Below are 8,475 nucleotides of genomic sequence, written 5' to 3'. Positions count from 1 at the left end.
TGATAAATTCATTATTTCTTCTGACAGCTTTGATAACAATTGTCAGCAAAACCAGGTATCTCATGCTAGCAAAATGTATAAAAGTGATAATAAAATCTGAACTTGAAGTTGAAATGTATTTTTTCCGTATAAGTAGGTCTTGGGGGCCAGCATGGTTGAGCAGAGGGTTGAGCCGCCACCTGTGATGCCAGCATCCCATAGGGGTGCCGGTTCAAGTCCCCACTGGTGCACTTCCAATCTTGTTTCCTGCTATGCCTGGAAAAGCAGCAGAAGTTGGTCAAAGTTTGAGCCAGGAGGTCCAGATGGGGTTCCAGACTCCTGGCTTCAACACAACTCAGCCATGGCTGTTGCAGCCTTGTGCGGAGTCAACCAGCAGATGAGTTCTGTCTCTCATTCACATTTTGTAATTCCACCTTTCGAATAAAATGAAATGAAATGAAATGAAATGAAATGAAATGAAATGAAATAAATCTTGAAAAAAGTAACCTAGGTGTTTACTAAGATTCCTCCAGTGAGATTTCTAACAACTGGAAATTGGCAATAGCCTCAATGGATAACTGCAACTTCAAAAGAACTGATTTTGGCCGGCGCCGCGGCTCACTAGGCTAATCCTCCGCCTTGCGGCGCCAGCCCACCGGGTTCTAGTCCTGGTCGGGGCGCTGGATTCTGTCCCGGTTGCCCCTCTTCCAGGCCAGCTCTCTGCTGTGGCCCGGGAGTGCAGTGGAGGATGGCCCAAGTCCTTGGGCCCTGCATCCCATGGGAGACCAGGAGAAGTACCTGGCTCCTGCCATCGGATCAGCCCAGCGTGCGGACCACGGCGGCCATTGGAGGGTGAACCAACGGCAAAGGAAGACCTTTCTCTCTGTCTCTCTCTCTCACTGTCCACTCTGCCTGTCAAAAAATAAATAAAATAAATAAAAAAAAGAACTGATTTTTCCTTTCTGGCTGATATGTAAAGAGAGACAATTAAGCAGCTCTTTTCCCAATCATGACTATATGGAATATTATCCCTATAATCTCCTCATACATTTTGAGAAGGTTTGTTTATGCAAATGGTTGAAGAGTAAGGAAATATTTTTATTCAAAACTTTGTCAGCAAATACTGTATTTATCACAGGTGAAATGCTAGGCACTCCAGGCTAAAACTGAGACCTTAAATAGGAGGGCATAGTATAGAGGAAAGGACAAATTAGTCTCAGTTTGTAGCAAGTTTCAAGGACTCAGGAGTTACTCAACCAAACTAAAGTGAAAGCAGGTTTAGCATAAGAAAACATAGACGGCCAAGAACAGGAGCTGCCAGAAGCAGCCCAGAGATGGTCTTTTCTTTCTCTTTCTCCTCGTCTCTCTTTTCTTCTCTGTATTCTCCGAGCATACAAATACAAGAGTGCCTGAAAAACTTTATGGAAAATTGAAAGTAAAAGAAATTAATCTTGTGCAAAAAATTTTAGACCTCAATATAATTTTATTCATAATCATATTTTCCATCAACTTTGTCAAGAGCCCTCTTTATGTTCCTTCAGTCTCTCTCTGCTTTCTGGAGTCTTGATCTTCTGTCATTAATTCCTACTCAGAGTTTTAGCATTTGCATCCATTGATTCACTCACTGCATGAACATTTCCTGAGCATATATTACGTGCATGAGACATTTTCCATACAGAGAATGTTACAGAGAAATTGTCCAGACACTAATAAAAATAATGAGACAGATTTATTCACACTGCAGCAATGTACATGGGAAAGACCTCAGTAGAGCATGGAACTGAATAGAAAATTGAAACATCATTGAAACAAAAAGGCAGGAGAGTTTTTACATTGATGTAAGCTAGTGGAAAAGTACTGTTTTGGGGAGGGATTGGTTAATGCAGTTAGGACAACTGGTTTGTTAACCGTTACTTACAAATAGGCTTTTACTCCCCTCCCCATAGACAGTTGGAAATAGGGTCCTTACCTCTCTTTATGGGTACTTTACAAATGAATGGTTTCCAGGTCTCACAAAAATCTGTGCCAGCAATCTCTGCTCCTTGAGGTGTGCTTGGCACAGCAGTTAAGACACCAATGGGAATGCCCACATCCCATGTCCAAGTGCCTATGTTCCAGGGTTCTGGCTCTGCTCCAGATTCCAGCTGCCTGCTAATGTGCACCCTGAGAGCATCAGATGTTCCAAGTACTTGAGTTCCTGCCACCCTGAGGGAAATCTGGTGCGAGTTCCTAGTTTCCCGTGCATTTGAGGTGTGCACCAACAGAAGAGAGGTCTCTCTGCTACCCTTGGCTCTTCCTTCTTTCCATCTCTCCCTTCTACACCCCTTCCTTCTCTGCTTCTGAAATTTATTTTTTTTTTTTTTGACAGGCAAAGTGGACAGTGAGAGAGAGAGACAGAGAGAAAGGTCTTCCTTTGCCGTTGGTTCACCCTCCAATGGCCACCGCGGCTGGCATGCTGTGGCTAGCGCACCACGCTGATCTAATGGCAGGAGCCAGGTACTTATCCTGGTCTCCCATGGGGTGCAGGGCCCAAGCACTTGGGCCATCCTCCACTGCACTCCCTGGCCACAGCACAGAGCTGGCCTAGAAGAGGGGCAACCAGGACAGAATCTGGCACCCCGACCGGGACTAGAACCCAGTGTGCCGGCGCTGCAAGGTGGAGGATTAGCCTAGCGAGCCGCGGTGCCGGCTCCCTGAAATGCATTTTTAAAAACTCCCTACCTTTGCCAGCGCCGCGGCTCACTAGGCTAATCCTCCACCTGTAGCGCCGGCACCCTGGTTTCTATCCCAGTTGGGGCACCGGTCCTATGCCAGTTGCTCGTCTTCCAGTCCAGCTCTCTGCTGTGGCCCAGGAGTGCAGTGGAGGATGGCCCAAGTGCTTGGGCCCTGCACCCCATGGGAGACCAGGAGGAAGCACCTGGGTCCTGGCTTTGGATCGGCACAGTGCGCCAGCTGCAAGGTGCCAGCTGTAGCGGCCACCTGGGGGGTGAACCAATGGAAAAAGGAAGACCTTTCCCTCTGTCTCTCTCTTTCTATCTAACTGCCTATCAAAAACAACAACAACAGCAACAAGAACAACAACAACAACAAAAAAAAACTCCATACCTTCATGAAGCTTATATTCTAGGACTCAGTATCAATAATATGATAAACATATGCATAAACTTAAGTTAATGCATTTGTGTAAATAAAGAGTGTATTACATTGGGTAAATGCTATAATGCTATGGCAGAAAACAGCAAAGGAAGTGTGGAGCATAATAGGTGAATTTGTAATTCACTCTTCAACAGTGGGTAATGGATTCTCTCATTAAACAATTAAGTGTTCAGCAAGGTTTTGAAGAGAATGCTAGCAATCCATCCAAATATCTAAGAAAAGAGAATTCCAAGCAGAGGGGAGACTGTGTAAAAACCCCTGAGTCAGACCCGTGCCTGCTGGGACCCCTGAGGCAGAGGGAGAGAGTGTTTGGAGATGAAGCCAGGGAGATAAGATAAGCAAAGCAGGTCTCATAGAAACAGTCACAGGGCAACAGGACTTTGACATCGCCTCTGGATGACAAGGCTTCATATGAAGAGCGGTCCCCTTTGATTAGCTCTGTAGTGGAACTACACTGCTATTGTATTAATAAAATATAGTCTGGAGGAGTAAGTGCAGAGACATGGGAAAAACTGTGGGCCACTTAAAGGGAACTTGGGAATCTAGAATTAAGGGAAATGCTGTGAACTGGAAACTAAAACTTGGCAAACATCAGTATAAAGACGTATATAAAACCTGCTGTCTACATGACTATATGAATGGGGCCAGTATGAACAGAACAAAGATTTGCCTTTTCAACACAGAGGCTCCCAAACAGGATCAGCTAGGTAGAATCTCAGGTGAATGTTCTCCCCCTGAAAGACAGTTGGGGAGAAATATTTGAAGGGATTAGCTTGACTACCAGCATAAAGTCGCTGATTGAAGAAGCTAAAAATTCACATTTGGAATGACAAAGTGGAAGCTTAATTGTAGAGAACTCATGAAATGGAGAAATCTATTGTAAACTAATGTTTTTGTTCCCTAGAACATTGGACACAGAAGGAAAAAAAAAGGTAGAGGGGAAATGTGGAGTTAAGGCTTGTTTTCTCCCTTTAGAGAGAAGAAATGACAGCACCCTCACATGTTGATGAAAATGACTTATTAGGGGCTAGGTGGTTAAAGAAAAGGGGAAAGAATTGCTAGGCTGATTTTTTTGAATAAATGCAAAGGGGTAGGACTGTAAGCTTCAGACAAAGTTTTGATCTCAAGAGAGGATAGTCAGTCAGAAAGGTACATCTGTGGGAAAAGTCAGAGGCAGAGTGCATATGCAAATGTAGGTGGGTAACTCCATGCAGTCAAGTGTTCCTTGACATTCTTTTGCTCAGTTTAGAACTTCACTATACAAGTTCTTTCCAACTGTTTGGATCTGACATGGCATTGGCCATAACCTACTGGATATTCTTTGGATTGGCTGCCTTGCTATCAGTTGAATATCCCTGGTAAGGGACACCAGGAAAATAGTATTATATGGCCCAACTCAGACATTTTTGAACAGCAGTAAATGAGGGAGAATAGTTTCCTGTAAAAGTTTTTAAATCAAGCTTAATATGCCTTTTTATCAAAAAAAAAGTTTATAAAAGATTAAAAATTAACCAATAAATTATTGCCAAAAATTTAGATATTAGAAAAATGCAAGACAAGAAACTCTTGCAAACTTACAGAGATTTATAGATCCACATCTGTTGAGTTACTTCTAAATTTTTTTTTGACAGGCAAAGTAGACATTGAGAGAGAGAGACAGACAGAGAAAAAGGTCTTCCTTTGCCGTTGGTTCACCCTCCAATGGCTGTCGGCGTGCTGCGGCCAGCACATCGTGCTGATCCGAAGCCAGGAGCCAGGTGCTTCTCCTGGTCTCCCATGGGGTGCAGGGCCCAAGCACTTGGGCCATCCTCCACTGCCTTCCTAGGCCATAGCAGAGAGGAGGCCTGGAAGAGGGGCAACCAGGACAGAATCCGGAGCCCCGACCAGGACTAGAACCCGGTGTGCCGATGCCGCAGGTGGAGGATTAGCCTATTGAGCCACAGCACTGGCCGAGTTATCTCTAAATTAAAACAAGAATGCAGAATGGGTGTTTGGTACACTGATTAATCACCACACAAAACACCTGCATCTCATATCTGAATGCCTGGTTTGAGGCCCTGCTCCTCCTCTTCCAATCCAGCTTTCTGCCAAAGTGTACCCTGAGAACACAATTAGTTGTGTCCCTGCCACCCGCGTGGGAGATCTGGAAGGAATTCTAGGCTCCTTGCTTTTGCCTGTCTCAGCTCCGGCTCTTGAGAGCGTTCAGGGAACAAACTAGCAGATTAAAGATTTTGCTCTATCTGTCTCTCTCTCTCAAATAAAACAAAAATAAATTTTAAAGCAGAAATCCTCTTATCTAGAGGGTAATCCCTCAAACACATTTATCCTTTTATTTTTATTTTGTGCAAAACAAATTAAATGATTAAACTAAAAATTCTTAACTAATGTAGTATGACATTAATGAATGCATTAATGTATTATATTAATGAATGCATAAGTGATTGTATGTGACTATTTTTAATATTTTGAGCACACACATGGTTTTTCTCATTTAATATTTAGAATATTTCTCTAAGTGAGTAATGAGTACTCCATTTTAACAGATGAGAAAAGAGAAGCAAAGAGTGGTTAAGAACCTTTTTAAGCTACTATAATTTCCTTTTTTGATGTAAAAAGAAGAGTACCAGTGTTTGAGTCATTGCCTAAAGAGGAAGAGATAAATATATAAACAAATGAAATTATCAGAGGTACATGCTAGAAGTAAATGCAGATTAAACAGTAGAGTCATGGAAGGAATAGTTACTATGTCTTAATCATATAAGCAAAAGCACAGGAATGTTTGCATGAATCTTGGCCATGAAAATGGTCTTTATGGTGCTATTTCAGGTAGAGGCAAAGTATGGCAGAGGCCCAGGGCAGGCAGGAGACAGAATTCAGGGTTTGTAAACAGCAAGTGTGGGGTGGCTGCCATGGGTCAGAGATCACAACACAGGGAAAGACGGCAGAACACACCCTAAAGGGAGCCTTATGCAGGCCCAAGAGAGCAGTTCTCAAAGTGTAGTCTCTGCTCCCTGGGGTCCCCAAGAGTCTTTTAGGGAGTGACCCAGCAAAATAAACATCCTTGGAAGTGTAAGTTAGACCAACTGACTTCAGTTTAACAATATTAAAAATTACCATTGGGTTGTTTGTTTTGATGTTGTGGAGTTTCTTGATCTCTTTGTAGATTCTGGTTATTAACCCTTTATCTGTTGCAGAGTTTGCAAATATTTTTCCCATTCTGTCGGTTGCCTCTTCTCTTTCCTGACTGTTTCTTTTGCCATACAGAAACTTCTCAATTTGATGTAATCCCAATTGTTAATTTTGGCTTTGACTGCCTGTGCTTCTGGGGTCTTTTCCAAGAAGTCTTTGCCACTTAAGAGATGGGCCAAGGACATTTTTCAAAAGAGGAAATCCAAATGGCCAACAGACACATGAAAAAATGTTCAGGATCACTAGCAATCAGGGAAATGCAAATCAAAACCACAATGAGGTTTCACCTCACCCCGGTTAGAATGGCTCACCTTCAGAAATCTACCAACAACAGATGCTGGCGAGGATGTGGGGAAAAAGGGACACTAACCCACTGTTGGTGGGGATGCAAACTGGTTAAGCCACTATGGAAGTCAGTCTGGAGATTCCTCAGAAACCTGAATATAGCCCTACCATACAACCCAGCCATCCCACTCCTTGGAATTTACCCAAAGGAAATGAAATTGGCAAACAAACAAGCCGTCTGCACCTTAATGTTTATCGCAGCTCAATTCACAATAGCTAAGACCTGGAGTCAACCTAAATGCCCATCAACAGTAGACTGGATAAACAAATTATGGGATATATACTCTATAGAATACTATACAGCAGTAAAAAAAAAATGAGATCTGATCATTTGCAACAAAATGTAGGAATCTGGAAAACATCATGCTGAGTGAATTAAGCCAGTCACAAAGGGAAAAATATCATACATTCTCCCTGATCGGTGACAACTAACCAAGCACCAAAAAGGAAACCAGTTGAAGTGAAATGGACAATATGAGAAACAATGACTTGATCAGCCCTTGTCCTGACTGTTGATGTACATCTTAATATTTTATCCCTTTTAGTATTTTTTCTTTTCTTTTTTTTTATAAGTCATTGCCTTTATTTTTTTTTTCATTTAAAATTTTTTTAACTTTTATTTAATGAATATAAATTTCCAAAGTACGGCTTATGGATTACAACGGCTTCACCCCCAATAACGTCCCTCCCACCCGCAACCCTCCCCTCTCCCACTCCCTCTCCCCATCCATTCACATGAGGATTCATTTTCGATTCTCTTTCTATACAGAAGATCAGTTTAGCATACATTAAGTAAAGGTTTCAACAGTTTGCTCCCACACAGAAACATAAAGTGAAAAATAATAGATGATTTTTTTAAATGATGATGAAATCAGATCAGACCTATTGTCATGTTTAATCCCAGTGAGTTCTACTTATTACTATTGGTTGAACTCTGTAATTAACACACAATTATTCTTAGGCGTTTAAATTTAACTGAAAAGTGATCCCTGTTAAATATAAGAATGGGAATAAGAGAGGGAGGAGATGTACAATTTGGGACATGCTCAAGCTGACTTGCCCCAAATGGTAGAGCTAGAAACGTCTCAGGGGATCCCAATTCAATCTCATCAAGGTGGCATGTACCAATGCCATCTCACTAGTCCAAGTGATCAATTTCAGTTCACAATTGATGATAATGATAGGTCTAAGAGTCAAAGAGATCACATGAACAAGACTAGTGTCTGCTAATACTAACTGATAGAATTAAAAAGGGAGTTGGGTGCTCCAGTGGCGCAATCGGTAGCGTGTGGTACTTATGGAATTAAAAAGGGAGAGAACAATCCAACATGGGAAGCGGGATACACAGCAGACTCATAGAATGACAGATGTCCTAAACAGCACTCTGGCCTCAGAATCAGCCCTTAAGGCATTCGGAGCTGGCTGAAGAGCCCATGAGAGTATTTTAGGCATGGAAAGCCAAGACACTCTGGGGGGGGGGAGGGGAGAAAAAAACTAAATGAAAGATTTCTGTGAGTGAGATCCCAGTGGAAATAACGGGCCATCAAAGAAAGAGGTACCTTTCTCTGAAGGGAGGAGAGAATTTGCACTTTGACTATGACCTTGTCTAAATAAGATTGGAGTCGGGGAACACAGAAGGCTTCCATAGCCATGGCAACTAATGACAAGAGCCTAGGGTGATTACTGATGCCATAAACAAGAGTGTCAATTTATTAAGTCAGCAAAAGGAGTCACTGTGTACTTATTCCTCATGTGGGATCTCTGTCCTCAATGTGTTGTTCAATGTGAATTAATGCTATAACTAGT

This window comes from Oryctolagus cuniculus, chromosome 11 (assembly GCF_051225735.1).
Source record: "Oryctolagus cuniculus isolate XC-2025 breed Fujian yellow rabbit chromosome 11, ASM5122573v1, whole genome shotgun sequence".
NCBI classification, from domain to species: domain Eukaryota; kingdom Metazoa; phylum Chordata; class Mammalia; order Lagomorpha; family Leporidae; genus Oryctolagus; species Oryctolagus cuniculus.
Note: the sequence above shows the minus strand (reverse complement) of the source record.